Source organism: Pimephales promelas, chromosome 7 (assembly GCF_988280905.1).
Source record: "Pimephales promelas chromosome 7, fPimPro1.hap1.1, whole genome shotgun sequence".
NCBI classification, from domain to species: Eukaryota; Metazoa; Chordata; class Actinopteri; order Cypriniformes; family Leuciscidae; genus Pimephales; species Pimephales promelas.
The window spans coordinates 29,524,405-29,542,078 of NC_142775.1; the positions used below are offsets into that span (position 1 = coordinate 29,524,405).

Below are 17,674 nucleotides of genomic sequence, written 5' to 3' on the forward strand. Positions count from 1 at the left end.
TTGCAAAATTGATTTAAATGTAAGAAGCAACACAAAGCTACATAATGATCTTCCTCCAGTATGGTTCTCGAACTTTTCACCACTTCATTAAGGGTGTGTTTACCATTGGTCCTGGTCCGCTTAGCGTTCTTATAGGAATTTTTAAATTCCCGAACCCAAAGGCATTATGATATTTTCACAACCTGATTGGTCGCATTTTATTAAGTATATTTTCTGACGGAACTTACCGAACATCCAAAACAATGCTGTGTACCGGGCTAAATGCACTCGTTGTATGTGCATATAATGGCGTTTTGGCCAGCTGAAAACTCGTGAAAAGGAGTCAAAACAGCAGCAGGAATCCCTCCGTCACACACACAAATGAAGATCTGCTGCAAGGAGATGCGGTTTGGATGCCTGTACCAAACTGTGATGGGCAACATTGTAAATATGATGAGAAAAAACGGGTATGCTTGAGCATTCTGTCCTTTTTAGGGTCACATTTTGTGACATCATGTCCGGTTTTTGGCTAATTTACATGTCTTTGGTCCGTGTTGCGATCATTCGAACCGCACTAGAGATCGTTTTTCAGTGAACCGTCCGAGACTCATCTTTTCAGTGGAATCAGTCCGCTTGTTTGGTTCAGGGTTCAGATGGCAGGGTTCACACTTAATTCAGTTCACACTGAAATGAATTGCACTAACATAATCTCATCAGGGTTTGTTTTAATCAAATCAAACATGCCAATTGTGAACACACCATAAATCAGATCATCCAAATAATGTGTCATATTTTGATTATTACCAATTTGTATTAAATCCTTTAATTCTTAAATCTCAGTCCAGAAATTTAGTCTCAGTCCACTTTTAAAGCTTGAGTCGAGGGCAAAAACACAACTACATTGTGACTGTTCTCATCATACCTATCCACATTTTGCAATGCAAAAGAATGAATTCTGGTTATATATTAAACCAGGGATGTTCAATATAAGTTTCCAAAGGTCTAGTCTATGTATTTTCTATCCCAGCGGAGGCCCGGACAGACATCTTTTGCAACAGTAGTTAGCTATAAAATTCCATGTGGACAGCAGCAGTTCTTTGAAAAAGAAAAATCCAGAATGTTTAAAATAGTCATCCAGGATGAGGATATTGGTGCCAAAGCATTGGGGTGTCTGAGATATTAGTGTCTGCCTAGAAATTGGGGCTTTGAAGCCATAACTATTAGAGGAAATGTCAAGGCATCTTATCTGAAGAATAAACTGAAATGTGCAGACATTAAGTCTCTACAAATCAATATTAAATTAAGGGAGATTATCCATACAGATTAGATCTTGTGGCAATGAGGTCATAGCACAGGTATCACCAACCCAATGATTGTCTCAGATTGATGGTTATGAACTTGTGATAACATCTAATATGTTATCTGTGTCCTAATGTCCCACAAGAGAATTGGCTGTTGTACAGCAATTAACTAAAGCTAATGTCTGAACTTTGGTGCATACAATTGAAACCAAAGATGTTTAAGATGATTTTTAAATTATTTGACAAATGTACAGTGATTCAAACACCATAAAGTGAATGCTTACAAGCGGAGTGAGAGTTCGGACTTTAAGACAACAAGCAATTAAGTCTGAAAAATGACCACCCAATAGTCAAATATTCACCCTAAACTAAGGCAATTTTTGTAAGACCCAAATGTTCTGATAGATAAGTAGTTAATCAGCCTATGTATGGCTTTTTTATAGTCTACATTTGTGTCCGCATATTAAGCTGGGATAGGAAAATAATTTAACATTTTAAAATGACACACTTCAGCTTCCGATTTAGTCTATGCAGCTTCGAGAAGCTTTCAGGTTTTTTTTTTTTCCTTTTGAACTCAGAACTCAGAAAAACTGACCCAACAAACATCAAAAAATGTACTAACAGAATCAAACTAACTGCTGTAAGAAAAACTGACCGTAATCTTACCCACAACAAGGGAAACTCAAAATTATTCTTAGATCACATTAAAGAAAATCCCCCGTTCTCCAAGCGCTGACAATAATAGAGCGAGTGAGTGGGAGAAGAGCGTGTGGTGCTCTGGCTGTTCAGTCGACCATTAATCCATGTGGCGAGTGGAACCAGCCTCAATGTTTTCACTTCAAACGCCTGACGAATTAGATCCCCCTTTGAAGTTTGCTTTTTTGTTTTTTCTTTTGTTTATTTTTCGCCTGTTTTTTAGTGTGCTTAATTCACCATCTTTCCATTCCTTCTTCCCATTCATTTGGCTCTTAAAAAAAGTCAATGTCCTTAATTTATGAACTAATTAACATCAGACTGGGCCGGGTGAGAGAGGGCTTACTGCAGCCATGTGAAACACAAATGGCTTCCCAGGTCTTTATGGGAGTGTAGCATCTGTCCCCTCACAATACAACTTTTATCCTAAGAGACGGCACTTTCGCTCTGGTTTCCGGTCCTATTTGCAACAGTATTCTCAGTATTCATTTTCAGAAAAAAAGTGAAAGAAGTCAGCACATTTATGCCTTTGAAGTTTTAAAAAAAAGTCTTAGAAGAAGAAACAAATTAGAAAAGATTGGCACAATTATACATTTCAATATTTTGGAAATACTGCACTTTTAGTGAAAACCCATTCTCTCAAGCATGATTAAGATATTTACTTTCATCATGCCATTTAGATATCGACTGTATTTGAGTATCTTTTCCGCCATTTGAAATGGATTCAGGTTAAAATCAGGTTGTCATCAGTGAGGAACACTGGACTCTCACTTCAGACAGACTCTAGTATACACAAAAGTCAATTGGTTCTACCACTAGCCCGAGTCAACTAGTCACAGATCACATACTATATATTTAGTTGCACTTGTTCTATATGCTGAAAGGAGATGAGGTGTGCTGGTATATTTGAGTGTTTGGAGTGTAAATGTCACGGGCCAGGGGTTGCAGGGCCCTCCATCACACCACCCTTAATGAATACCACTCTGGGGAGCTACACCAAAGGGACAACACAAGGCAGGACAACAAGGTAAAAAGAACAGATTTTGCTTAATTAAATGTAAATGACTCTAAAACACTCCCAAATAGACACAAGACTCTTCAGGACAACGGTGGTGGAGCAGAGTACGCAGAGCTTCAAGTGGGGAGGCCCTCAGAAATACGAGTAACTCAGTGTCCCCGTCCTCCAGGACAGTGGTGATGGAGCAGGGTGCTGTACTCTTCGAATAGGAATGTTCAAGACATCAAGGTAAGTAACTAAATTTCTCTGTCTCCAGAACAGTGACGATGAAATGACGAACAGTGTCTCCCAAGTAGGAAGGCTCAGAGCTAGGTAAATTACCCAGATCCTCTGGGACAGCAATGGGAGGACAGAATGCAGCGGGCTTTTCTCCGTTCCCCAGGACAACATCAATGATGAGTCAGAATGCAGTGGGCTTCGGACAAGAAACACTCAGAATAGCAGATACCTGGACTTTCTCTGTTCCCCACAACAGCAATGAGTGGAATCCTCGCTCACCAGCCTCAATGACATACACAAAGGATCACATCGGCGGGTAATCTTTCTAGTTCATCCTTGTCCACACTGTGGCATAAAAGCTCCAATATATTTGGAATTACTTACAAGAAGTGAAAATAGAGTGAACCTGGAGTACTTTGCACTCCCAATATAGCATGTAAGCAAGCCAGAACTGTTGAAAACTGCTCAGACACCCTGAAGCTAAGTAAATGCTGCCCAGAGTAAGACTTCTGTTCTGTAGCATTTATGACAAAGAAAGCATCAATGGCAAAATGCACAGGGCACACTCTTCTCTAGTTGCCCACCATGCTAAAGCTGCACAGTGTATCATTTATATAAGATAAATAATATTTTTTATATGTCGACTAGTAAAAATTAGTATTCATGCAGGCCCTAATACACCAGGACCTGCATTTCAAGTCACTAAACTGTACTAATTCTTAAATAGCACATTGTTTAGATGTTGCCTTATATATTCAAGTTGTGCAAAATAAGAAAAATGAGGCACATATTACCGTTAACAATTGAATTATCGCCCTCATATGACTAATGTGCATGTCAAAATCAGTTACAGTGCACCATTTTTTTATGCCATGATGAACTTAAATGTTTATATACGTTGTTTATAATAGTTTGACTACTTAATGGCCACTCAGTGTAGCCAGAAACATAAACAATTTTCTAGTTTATTTGTGACACTAAGTCAACTGGTTTTGCGTTTCACATGGCACAGCACGTCTAGACCCTCAGACGGGGAAAACAAGCCATATCAGAGGCTCAAAGATGAGAGAAACCCAAGCAAAACTGTGATATGCAAAACATAAAACATACTACAATTGAATCCACTTGGTGAGAAGCAGATACAAGTATTGTTCTGCATATCCAACCAGATGTGCGCACAAATCAGGGCTGCAACCGTTTACTTGAAAGGCACAAAAAAAGGAAAAAAAGGCTGGGAGGGAACTACCCATGTGCTCCTAACCTGGACCAAATGTACGCAAAACATCTTGTTTACACGAACCTCCACATGCTGCTCTGTTTAACACTTCACAGGATTGTTATAGACTCCAGTCTCTTCTCCTCTGCAATCCACTAAGTCAGCCGTAACATCAATGAAGCACAGTGCCTCAGAAATACAGAGGTTCAGCGGGGGCAAGGGGTCGTTCTCTTTCAGTCTCCTTTCCATTTTCTGTTTCATCCTACAGTTAAATGTTATTACCGTATGTTACGTGCAAAGACAACGCCACAGACAGAAAAATTAATCAAAAGACAGACTGCTGAAACTGGAAAATGTCTCTGGTGACCACTTGCCCTCTGTAATCACTGTAACAGAATCAATAACCTCCTTTTATGAAGTGTTTCATATAGTGAAGTACGACAGAAGCACAGCTGGATCCCAGCATGAAGGGTCATCAATTTTTACTGCGCCAGTAAACATCGATGAATGGTTTTCTATCAATAAGGCTGCATTCTAGTACTCTAAACATGTTAGAAAACTGTTTTTGCTAATTCAACTTTTACACTTTAAAATGTATAAATAATACATCTGAGGAATATATGTTTACAATGATGTACACTCACATGACATGAATAAAAGTAGTTTTATTCTAAATAGAGGGATGCTCCAACATGGGAGACGCTATGTTGAAATCACCAGTCGTGATATTCAATTGACAGTAACTACTACAACTAACTAATGACAATAATATATTCACTTAATAAAGCACAAACCATATACTTAAAGTATAGTTTAGCAAAACATGCATACCTGGTGAAGTAATAATGCAAACCACAACGATGCAGCGCCTATACCACAAATCGAGAAGCAGCCAGAACCAAACCAGCATGAACCAAACCAAAACAATACATTTCAATTGAACCCAAGAATATCCATAATATGAATGTATCTGTATAAGATGGAAAGGACAAATGAAATGACTAAAAAGATAGATAGCCATTAGAAAACATACTTCATGTATAAAGGCCAGAAGTGTCAACAAAAGTTTTCTGAGAGGAACAAGTGCCAGTGAAAAGCAAACAAAAATTCAAAATCTAATGAGTGAACTGGAAAGTGGACAGGGAATTATTGGTGAAAGAGATATATATATACAAAAGATATATCCCCTGCCCTGAGGATGGTTTTGTGACCGAAAGCTTGGCTATTCAATTTGCTGAAAGGATTCAAGTGTGCGAACAGTTTATTTATTTTTTGAGTTGTCGAGTTGTGTCTGTCTGGCACCTTGTTTACCGTGAGTGCGGTGAAACTCCTTCAAATACAAAAGATATATATCAAAATACAAACTAACACTGTGGAGACTGGTATGAATGGTTCTAATCCTAAAGGTTTATTTTATGTACTTTATTATTCAAAAGGTTGGGGTGGTAAGTACGAGCAGTGCAGTCTGTCAGGTGCATGACGCATGAGTGTGTGCGTCGTGCGAGCGCAGCAGAACATGTGGCCCCTCAGTCAGTGTGGTGTCTGTGTTTCTCTGCTCTCATCGCTTACAATCAATGAGATCAATGAGCCCCAGTGGACGCCCATGACTCCACCCTCCCTAATACACACTGGCAAACAACTTACATTTCCTACCATCAAAAGCCACTTCTAATTCATTTGAAAAGAAACAGTTACGACCCTCAAAGTTACGACCCTAATTCGAAAAAGCTCCACATTTTAACAAAGCTTTCATGTTAGTCGTTAATAGCGCACTCCAAATTTTTCCGTTCCCCCTGCCTTATGCCGAGCACGTTATTTGTTCTCTAAATCGCCGTTTGTTTGTTTTACGAGTCAGGAAACTCAGAGAGGAGGAATGCACTTGTGCATTTATATCAATGACAACATTCATAAAGCAACACTCATTCAGCTGTGAAGTAGATGAGGAATAGCTATGATGTTTCTGAGTCATATTTTCCCCTCGTCATCTGACAAGATGAATTCGCGTCTCACATGCAGCTTTCACACACACGAGGGAGTCAATGCTGCATGGAGAAGAAGGTGGAATCAGTGACAAACACCAGGATGAAAACAGCCTTAAGGAATTCACTCCATCAAAGGCCTTGGTATTCAAATGTCGATCTATTATTTCCACCTGAGAAAATGAGCATGAAAAATGACCAACAGATGGTTCTTGCTAAGAGAGCAAAACTTCTAAAGTCTGTATCCTGTGACTGATTTGTAGAATATGACAAGATTTGTTGCACAACTGTTTGGTCATGATGACTACTATTTTTAACTTCTAAAGTTACAGGGAATCTATGAAATACTACCTGATATAAAACGCATAACTTTAAGAGTTTCTCCTCCATTTTAAAGAGGACAAGTCTAATTAACCAATTTGTAACTTTTTGTCCTGCTCCTGTCCACAAACGCCTGTAGTCTATGTGGATAGTATCCCACATGGAAAGAAACTATATGAGGATATATGCGCATATATGAAACCTATATGCAGTTTATATGCACATATATGCTGCATATATACAGCATATATGCACATATATGATAATATATATGCTGCATATGTGTGTATATATGACACATATAGGCAATTTTAGGTGCATATATGCACATATATGATAAGATATATGCTGCATATGTGTGTATATATGACACATATAGGCAATTTTAGGTGCATATATGTGCATATACAGGCCATATCTCCTGCATTGCTTCTTTATATCCACACATAAGTGCTATATACAAGAGTATCCTATACTGTAGCTCATGGCAGGATCTGGTCATTTGTAGCTCATCCACTCCAAACAATGCTGGGTTGTTTGAACCCAAATTTGGGTGAAATATGGACAAACCCAAATGTTTGGTTAAAAATGTAATTTCAAATTTTAACCCAAATTCAACTTTCACTTTCACTTTTTCAACTGTACATTTTTTTAATTGCATTTTTAACCCAACATTTGGGTTTGTCCATGTTTGACCCAAAGCATTTTTAGAGTGTATGTATATGTCACTATATTGCTCAAATAAATAAATAAATATTTATATACATATCAGAATGACTTAGTGGAAAAGAAGGAAATGTATAACAAAAGGGTTTGTTGTTTTTTCATTTTACCAAAAAGCCCTTTTTCCAATTTCAAGTCACTTTCCCATACACATCCACACATTCACCGATACATCCACCAAATGCAATGCAAATTGCAATGTTTTCTGTATTGTCTGAATGCAGTTTTTTTTCTGGCTGAAAGGTCATTACAGTCAAAATGTAGCAAAAAAAAAAAAAAAAAAAAAAGTGAATAGAACGTACATTCAAATAAACATCATCATCCCACCATCTATCTGAGCAATTCACAGTGGTTAATAAATTCGAATGCTGCTGCACTGCCGATTGGCCGCTACAGCGCCCCGTAGTTGATGACGTCACCCGCCTAACGCTTGACGTTATCCGTATCCGATGAGATGAAGTCAAGTTTCGCGCCGGAAGATAACGGCTGGGAGTAAAAATTGTGATTTCAGCATTGGAGATCCTCTAAGTCCTACTTATCACCAATCGTAAGTATTCCTAATTTTATATTTATTTGCAGGGTGGAAATTGCGGTGGCAGAGAAGTAAACTTAGCATTTATTTTTTGCCAAACACACCTGTTTCAGCCCATACACTTCCTATGTTGTTAGCTGGTGAGGTAACGTAACGTTACTGTGGGTGCTAAAATAACTTAGCCGTTGATAAGATTCAATTTAGAACTAGATTAAAAAGTTCGTCGAGACAAACTTTAAGTTGGCTTGTGAAAGTTTGGAACAGAAAGTTTGAAGAAGTTTAAAGTAGTTTGAAGAAGTTTAAATTAGTCTAAAGTTTAAATTAAGTTTAACTTAGATAGATAGATAGATAGATAGATAGATAGATAGATAGATAGATAGATAGATAGATAGATAGATAGATAGATAGATAGATATATAGATAGATAGATAGATAGATAGAGTTAGAAAGAGACAGATAGAGTTAGAGAGATAGATAGATAGATAGATAGATAGAGTTAGAGAGATAGATAGTTAGATAGATAGATTTAGAAAGAGACAGAGAGTTAGATAGATAGATAGATAGATAGATAGATAGATAGATAGATAGATAGATAGATAGATAGATAGATAGATAGATAGATAGATAGAGTTAGAAAGAGACAGATAGAGTTAGAGAGATAGATAGATAGATAGATAGATAGATAGATAGATAGATAGAGTTAGAGAGATAGATAGTTAGATAGATAGAGTTAGAAAGAGACAGAGAGTTAGAGAGATAGATAGATAGATAGATAGATAGATGCTAGGGTATTCTGGGTGGTTGCTATGGTGTTGCTAGGTGGTTGTTAGGGTGTTCTTGGCGGTTGCTAGGGTGTTGCTACGGTGTTCTGGGTGGTTGCTATGGTGTTGCTAGGCGGTTGCTAGGGTGTTCTGGGAGGTTGCTATGGTGTTGCTAGGCGGTTACTAGGGTGTTCTGGGTGGTTGCTATGGTGTTGTTAGGCAGTTGCTAGGGTGTTCTTGGTGGTTGCTAGGGTGTTGCTAGGCAGTTGCTAAGGTGTTCTGGATGGTTGCTATGGTGTTGCTAGGTGGTTGCTAGGGTATTCTGGGTGGTTGCTATGGTGTTCCTAGGCGGTTGCTAGGGTGTTCTGGGTGGTTGCTATGGTGTTGCTAGGCGGTTGCTAGGGTGTTCTGGGTGGTTGCTAGGGTGTTGTTAGGCAGTTGCTAGGGTGTTCTTGGTGGTTGCTAGGGTGTTGCTAGGCAGTTGCTAAGGTGTTCTTGGTGGTTGCTAGGGTGTTGCTAGGTGGTTGTTAGGGTGTTCTGGGTGGTTGCTATGGTGTTGCTAGGCAGTTGCTAGGGTGTTCTGGGAGGTTGCTATGGTGTTGCTAGGCGGTTGCTAGGGTGTCCTGGGTGGTTGCTATGGTATTGCTACTTGGTTGGTAGTGTTCACATATGGTTACTATAAAGTATCCATATTAGCATTTAGCTATTCACAGCTAGCATGTTTAGCATATTGAAAGTCCTGTGTGCTAGCATGAGTCAAAAGACCCAAACCCCATCGCGATACAATGTTCTGATGCTGAGATATAGCTGTTAAAAAATGGTTGCTAGGGTCCTCTCTTTGGTTGCTAGGAATTGACTTGACAGCTGCCAATCATGAAACTCCAAAGGCTGCTTGTCAGTATGAATGATTTAAACCAACCCCCATCTCTATACATTGTTCTGATGCAGAGATATAAATCTTGCTTAATGGTTGCTAGGGTACTCTGTTTAGTTGCTAGGGAGTGGCTTGGCAGCTGCCAGCGATGAATCTCCAAAGGCTGCTTGTCACTATAAATCAACTCTCATGACTCTGTGACATTCAGAATGGAAGATATCCCTCTTTAAAATTTGGTTGCTAAGGTGCTCGTTAATTGTTGCTAGGGCGTGGCCAGAAATTGTTGAGGTGATTCATGGTTGGCACTTTGCTACCCGGAGTCAAAAGAGACCACCCACATATTTCTATGACACTTCTTTCTGGAGATATCCCTTCAATCTCTTTCAATGGAAGTCTATGGGACTTGTTGCTAAGGTGCTCTAAATGGTTGCTAGGGCGTGGCTTGATAGCTTCACAATGATCCTGAGAGACTGATTGGTCGTGTGAGTAAAATGAGTCCGCCCCCTTGTCTCTACGAGACTGTGATCCAGAGCTATGTTCAATATAAAACCCTAATGCAATGTGTAGGGTCCTACACCATAGTAAGTCAATGGGGCAATTTTGGGCAGCTCCTGCCCCCCAGGGGTGCAACTATTCCCCCACTGTGAGGTATTTTCTTACAGAGCCTGTCAGCCTCTTCAAATGTGGTACATTACAAGTTTCTGAGAAATCATCGCTATTTAGTATGGCACGAGGCCTACGGTTGCTAGGGTGCTGTAACTGGTTGCTATGGTGTGAATTTAGAGTTTATGAGTTTAGAGTTTATAAGTTTAATTGAGTAAGTGTCCAGAGTTTATTCATTTATGAGTTTAATAGTTTTATGAGAGTTTATAAGAGTATGAGTTTATGAATTGAGAGTTTATGAGTTTAGAGTTTATAAGATTAAATGAGTCTTAGAGAGTTTAAGTTTAGAGTTTATTAATTTATTTTGAGTTTAAGAGTTTAAGATTAGATAGATAAGTGTCATAGATAGATGAGTTCATTAGTTTGAATGAGTTTCAATGGCTCATATAGTGTATAGAATGGCAGTTTGATTGAGTCTGGGGCTTCAAGGTATTTAGATTTGAAATTTTGACAGTTGGGCAGTTTGAATTTCTCAATGGGAGTCAATGGGAGTTTTTTCCGACTTTGATCGTCATTTTTAGGAGAACCGTAAGTCCGATCAGTTAGAAAAGATATAGCACACTAAGTCAGAACAGTTTGAGTGTCCGTGCCGAGTTTGGAGTATGTGGAGTTAAAGCTCTAGGAGGAGATAGAGTCAGAAAATTTTCCGCTCAGAAAAAGAATAATAACTAGATTAAAAAGTTCGTCGAGACAAACTTTAAGTTGGCTTGTGAAAGTTTGGAACAGAAAGTTTGAAGAAGTTTAAAGTAGTTTGAAGTTTAAATTAGTCTAAAGTTTAAATTAAGTTTAACTTAGTTTAAAGATAGATAGATAGATAGATAGATAGATAGATAGATAGATAGATAGATAGATAGATAGATAGATAGATAGATACATAGATACATAGATACATAGATACATAGATAGAGATAGAGTTAGATAGATAGATAGATAGATAGATAGATAGATAGATAGATAGATAGATAGATAGATAGAGTTACTATTGTGGTTGCTATGGTGTTGCTAGGCAGTTGCTAGGGTGTTCTTGGTGGTTGCTAGGGTGTTGCTAGGCGGTTGCTAGGGTGTTCTGGGTGGTTGCTATGGTGTTGCTAGGCAGTTGCTAGGGTATTCTGGGTGGTTGCTATGGTGTTGCTACGTGGTTGCTAGGTGGTTGCTAGGGTGTTCTGGGTGGTTGCTATGGTGTTGCTAGGCGGTTGCTAGGGTGTTCTGGGTGGTTGCTATGGTGTTGTTAGACAGTTGCTAGGGTGTTCTTGGTGGTTGCTAGGGTGTTGCTAGGCAGTTGCTAAGGTGTTCTTGGTGGTTGCTAAGGTGTTGCTAGGCAGTTGCTAGGGTGTTCTGGATGGTTGCTATGGTGTTGCTAGGCGGTTGCTAGGGTATTCTGGGTGGTTGCTATGGTGTTGCTAGGCGGTTGCTAGGGTGTTCTGGGTGGTTGCTATGGTGTTGCTAGGCAGTTGCTAGGGTATTCTGGGTGGTTGCTATGGTGTTGCTAGGTAGTTGCTAGGGTGTTCTGGGTGGTTGCTATGGTGTTGCTAGTTGGTTGGTAGTGTTTACATATGGTTACTATAAAGCATCCATATTAGCATTTAGCTATTCACAGCTAGCATGTTTAGCATATTGAAAGTCATGTGTGCTAGCATGAGTCAAAAGACCCAACCCCCATCGCGATACAATGTTCTGATGCTGAGATATAGCTGTTAAAATATGGTTGCTAGGGTACTGTGTTTGGTTGCTAGGGATTGGCTTGACAGCTGCCAATCATGAAACTCCAAAGGCTGCTTGTCAGTATGAATGATTTAAACCAACCCCCCTCTCTTTACAATGTTCTGATGCAGATATCTAAATCTTGCTTAATGGTTGCTAGGGTACTCTGTTTAGTTGCTAGGGAGTGGCTTGGTAGCTGCCAGTGATAAATCTCCAAAAGCTGCTTGTCACTATGAATGATATGAATCAACTCTCATGACTCTGTGACATTCAGAATGGAAGATATCCCTCTTTAAAATTTTGTTGCTAAGGTGCTCGTTAATGGTTGCTAGGGCGTGGCCTGAAATTGTTGAGGTGATCCATGGTTGGCTCTTTGCTACCCAGAGTCAAACGAGACCACCCTCATGTTTCTATGACACTTGTATCCGGAGATATCCCTTTGATCTCTTTCTGTGCAAGTCTATGGAATATGTTGCTAAGGTGCTTTAAATAGTTGCTAGGGCGTGGCTTGATAGCTTCACAATGATCCTGAGAGACTGATTGGTCGTCTGAGTAAAATGAGCCCGCCCCCTTGTCTCTATGACACTGTGATCCAGAGCTATGTTCAATATAAAACCCTAATGCAATGTGTAGGATGGCCCATTTCATGTAAGTCTATGGGGCAATTTTGGGCCGCTCCTGCCCCCCAGGGGTGCAACTATTCCCCTACTGTGAGGTATTTTCTTACAGAGCCTGTCAGCCTCTTCAAATGTGGTACATTACAAGTTTCTAAGAAATCAGCAATATTTAGTATTGCACGAGGCCTGCGGCCTCGTGCCTATGGCCTACGGTTGCTAGGGTGCTGTAACTGGTTGCTATGGTGTGAATTTAGAGTTAATGAGTTTAGAGTTTATAAGTTTAATTGAGTAAGTGTCCAGAGTTGATTCATTTATGAGTTTAATAGTTTTATGAGAGTTTATAAGAGTATGAGTTTATGAATTGAGAGTTTATGAGTTTAGAGTTTATAAGATTAAATGAGTCTAAGAGAGTTTAAGTTTAGAGTTTATTAATTTATTGTGAGTTTAAGAGTTTAAGATTAGATAGATAAGTGTCATAGATAGATGAGTTCATTAGTTTGAATGAGTTTCAATGGCTCATATAGTGTATAGAATGACAGTTTGATTGAGTCTGGGGCTTCAAGGTATTTAGATTTGAATTTTTGACAGTTGGGCAGTTTGAATTTCTCAATGGGAGTCAATGGGAGTTTTTTCCGACTTTGATCGTCATTTTTAGGAGAACCGTAAGTCCGATCAGTTAGAAAAGATATAGCACACTAAGTCAGAACAGTTTGAGTGTCCGTGCCGAGTTTGGAGTATGTGGAGTTAAAACTCTAGGAGGAGATAGAGTCAGAAAATTTTCCGCTCAGAAAAAGAATAATAATAATAAGTTTAAATAGCATTTCAGTAAGTTGGCTTTCCCAAGCCAACTTAATAATAATAACTAGAATGTACATTTCCAGAGGAAAATGTGAAGTGGTGCTTGCAGTGGCAAAACTCACCACCCGGTTGCTAGGGTGTTCTGGGTGGTTGCTAGGGTGTTTCTAGGTGGTTGCTATGGTGTTTTGGGTGGTTGCTAGGGTGTTGCTAGGTGGTTGCTAGGGTGTTCTGAGTGGTTGCTAGGGTGTTGCTAGGTGGTTGCTAGGGTGTTCTGGGTGGTTGCTATGGTGTTGTTAGGCGGTTGCTAGGGTATTTTGGGTGGTTGCTAGGGTGTTGCTAGGGTGTTCTGGGTGGTTGCTAGGGTGTTCTGTGTGGTTGCTAGGAGGTTGCTAGGGTGTTGCTAGGCGGTTGCTAGGATGTTCTGGTATAGGTGGTTGGTAGTTGTCACAGATGGTTACTATGAAGTTTGTAGCAATTTCTTGGCATGATTTAGCACTTAGCTAATCAATATTAGCATGTAGCTATTCACTGCTAGCATGTGTAGCATGCAGCAAGTCATGTATGCTAGCACGAGTAAAAAGAGCCAGCCCCCATCTCTATACGATGTTTTGATGCAGAGATGTAGGTCTTACAAAATGGTTGCTAGGGTACTCTGTTTGGTTGCTAGGGAGTGGCTTGGCAGCTGCCAATCATGAAGCTCAAAAGTCAATGTGAATGTATAAACCAACCCCCATCTCTATACGATGTTTTGATGCAGAGATGTAGGTCTTACAAAATGGTTGCTAGGGTACTGTTTTTGGTTGCTAGGGAGTGGCTTGGCAGCTGCCAATCATGAAACTCCAAAGGCTGCTTGTCAGTATGAATGATATAAACCAACCCCCATCTCTATACGATGTTCTGATGTAGAGATGTAGTTCTTGTAAAATGGTTGCTAGGGTACTCTGTTTGGTTGCTAGGGAGTGGCTTGGCAGCTGCCAATCATGAATCTCCAAAGGCTGCTTGTCAGTTTGATTGATATAATACAACTACCATGCCTCTGTGACATTCAGAATGGAAGATATCCCTCTTTGAAATTTGGTTGCTAAGGTCCTCGATAATGGTTGCTAGGGCGTGGCCAGTAAGTGTTGAGGTGATTCAGGATTGGCTGTTTGCTGGCCCAAATCAAACGAGCCCACCCTTATGTTTCTATGACACTTCTATCCTGAGATATCCCTTTGATCTTTTTTAATGGAAGTCTATAGGAGTTGTTGCTAAGGTGTGCTAAATGGTTGCTAGGGCGTGGCTTAATAGCTTCACAATGATCTTGAGAGACTGATTGGTCGTCTGAGTAAAATGAGCCCGCCCCCTTGTCTCTATGACACTGTGATCCAGAGCTATGTTCAATACAAAATCCCTATGCAATTTACCATAGTAGGAAAAACACATGCATTTGATGGGACGTCCTTCACCATAGTAAGTCAATGGGGAAAACTTTGGGCAGCTCCTGCCCCCCAGGGGTGCAACTTTTACCCCATTGTGAGGTATGTTCTTAAAGAGCCTGCCAGCCTCTTCAAATGTGGCAAATCACACATTTGTCCGAAATCCTCGTTCGGAGCTACGAGTCGTCAAAGTTTGTCTCAATGTTAAGTCTATGGGATTTTTTGGAAATTTGTTCGCCCCTGGGGCGAACACCGTACCCCTGATCTCTTATAAAATTCATATGACACTTCTCCTCAATAGGCCGCACGATTTGATGCCTCATTCATGGGTCTGTGACAAAAACTGTGGACGTAGGAGTGCTCCAAACTTTTTCCTGGAATAGTAAAATGCTATACTAGAAAATTTCAATGGGAAAAATATTTGGGGAGCTCCTGCCCCCAAGGGGTGCAACTTTTACCCCATTGTGAGGTATTTTCTTACAGAGCCTGTCACCCTCTTCAAATGTGGTAAATTACACATTTCTGCGAAATTCTCGCTCAGAGCTATGAGTCGCCAAAATTTGTCGTAATGTTAAGTCTATGGGATTTTTTGGGCCGTTTTTCGCCCCTGGGGCGACCATCGTACCCCTGATCGCTTAGAAAAGTCATAGCACACCATTCCCGAACAGGCCGCACGTTTTGACAACTCATTCATGGGTCTGTGACAAAAACTGCGGGAGGAGTAGCGTGCCGAAAAAGTGTCCGGAAGAAGAATAAGAATAACTAGAATGTACATTTCCAGAGGAAAATGTGAAGTGGTGCTTGCAGTGGCAAAAAGCTCGCTCGGTTGCTAGAGTGTGGCACATTTTTTCATACGAGACACCAAACACGTCTGTACGATGTTTTTGTGATGATAAATTGTTTGTTCAGCTGAGAAATGGCTTATTCATGAGTTCAGGTGGTTACTAGGGTACTCTATATGGTTGCTATGGTGTGATTATACAGTGTATGAGATTATATTTAAACACTAGTTGACAGTCTAAGTCAAAAAAGGCAAAATTGATGTTTCTTCTATTTTCTGAAGCTGAGAAATGACTTGAATATGTTGATTTATGGTTGCTAGGCTGCCCTAAGTGGTTGCTAGGGCGTAAATATGAAGTTATTATGTCTCTACTTGTTGGCTGCATGATAGGCCGAGTGAAATGAGCCCAACCCCATGTCTCTATGACCTTCTGTTCAAAAGATATGATCTCACCAATTTTGTGCCAATGTTAAGTCAATGGGACTTTTTCTGTCCGATTTATGGCCCGCCAGACGAACATCGTACAACCGATTGCTTAGAAAAGTCATAGCACACCTCTCCTTAACGAGCTGGTCGATTTGACACCTCATTCATGTGTCTGTGACAAAAAATGCGGAAGGAGTAGCGTGCCAAAGTTTTGTCTTGGAGAATAGTATTCACAACACTAGAATGTACATTTCCAGAGGAAAATGTGAAGTGGTGCTTGCAGTGGCAAAAAGCTCGCTCGGTTGCTAGGGTGTTATGGGTGGTTGCTAGGGTGTTCTGGGTGGTTGCTAGGGTGTTGCTAGGTGGTTGCTAGGGTGTTCTGTGTGGTTGCTAGGGTGTTGCTAGGCGGTTGCTAGGGTGTTCTGGGTGGTTGCTATGGTGTTGCTAGGTGGTTGCTAGGGTGTTCTGAGTGGTTGCTAGGGTGTTGCTAGGTGGTTGCTAAGGTGTTCTAGGTGGTTGCTAGGGTGTTATAGATGGTTGCCAGGGTGTTGCTAGGTGGTTGCTAGGGTGTTCTGGGTGGTTGCTAGGGTGTTGCTATGTGGTTGCTAGGGTGTTCTATATGGTTGCCAGGGTGTTGCTAGGCGGTTGCTAGGGTGTTCTGGGTGGTTGCTAGGGTGTTATAGATGGTTGCTAGGGTATTGGTAGGTGGTTGCTAGGGTGTTCTGGGTGGTTGCTAGGGTGTTGCTAGGTGTTCTGGTTGGTTGCTAGGGTGTTGCTAGGCGAATGCTAGGGTGTTCTGTGTGGTTGCTAGGGTGTTGCTAGGTGGTTGCTAGGGTATTCTTGGTGGTTGCTAGGTGGTTGCTATGGTATTTTGGGTGGTTGCTATGGTGTTACTAGGTGGTTGGTAGTGTTCACATATGGTTACTATAGAGTTTTTATAAAATTCATGGCATGATTTAGCACTTAGCTAATCAATATTAGCATGTAGCTATTCACTGCTAGCATGTGTAGCATGAAGCAAGTCATGTTTGCTAGCATGAGTAAAAAGAGCCAACCCCCATCTCTATACGATGTTTTGATGCAGAGATGTAGGTCTTACAAAATGGTTGCTAGGGTACTCTGTTTGGTTGCTAGGGAGTGGCTTGGCAGCTGCCAATCATGAAGCTCCAAAGTCAATGTGAATGTATAAACCAACCCCCATCTCTATACAATGTTTTGATGCAGAGATAACGTCTTGCAAAATGGTTGCTAGGGTACTCTGTTTGGTTGCTAGGGAGTGGCTTGGTAGCTGCCAATCATGAAACTCCAAAGGCTGCTTGTCAGTATGAATGATATAAACCAACTCCCATGCCTCTATGACATTCAGAATGGAAGATATCCCTCTTTGGATTTTGGTTGCTAAGGTGCTCGATAATGGTTGCTAGGGCGTGGCCAGTAAGTGTTGAGGTGATTCAGGATTGGCTGTTTGCTGGCCCAAGTCAAACGAGCCCACCCTCATGTTTCTATGACACTTCTATCCGGAGATATCCCTTTGATCTCTTTCAATGGAAGTCTATGGTACTTGTTGCTAAGGAGCTCTATATGGTTGCTAGGGCGTGGCTTAATAGCTTCACAATGATCCTGAGAGACTGATTGGTCATCTGAGTAAAATGAG

The 17,674-nt window shown here is 40.6% G+C and overlaps 1 protein-coding gene across 1 annotated transcript in view; it reads right to left on the bottom strand.

Annotated features, from left to right (window-relative positions):
• abcb6b (ATP binding cassette subfamily B member 6 (LAN blood group) b) overlaps nt 1-17,674 on the bottom strand; it is a 135,850-nt gene that overhangs the window by 10,562 nt on the left and 107,614 nt on the right.